Below are 440 nucleotides of genomic sequence, written 5' to 3'. Positions count from 1 at the left end.
CCAACATTATCCACCTAATCAACACTAAATAACATAAAATCCGTAAAGTTATCTAAATTCTCTATACTAACCACCTAATTTATCCTAAACTAACCAAATTAGAGAGGAATTAGAGAGGCTTACCATTGCTACGAAATGGAGAGGAAGTGGAGAGGAAGTAGAGAGGAAAGAAAGAGTGAGCGCTCGGGGGTATATATAAGATTACATATCGTCGCAAATTCCTCGTAAGGTTACGACGAAATAGCGAGAAATCACAAAGGCCCGTGTTTTTCTGTACGAGGAAATTGCGAAGAATCACAAAGGACCGTGTTTTTATATACGAGTCCTTTACGACGATTTTGCTTAAGTGGAATTAACGAGCCTTGCTTTCCTATAAATATACCCACAACTCTCATTCTCAAACCACACACAAACTCCCAAATCACACCCTATCTCAAATC

Source organism: Brassica oleracea, chromosome C2 (genome assembly GCF_000695525.1).
Source record: "Brassica oleracea var. oleracea cultivar TO1000 chromosome C2, BOL, whole genome shotgun sequence".
Lineage (NCBI taxonomy): Eukaryota > Viridiplantae > Streptophyta > Magnoliopsida > Brassicales > Brassicaceae > Brassica > Brassica oleracea.
This window is presented reverse-complemented; position numbering follows the sequence as displayed.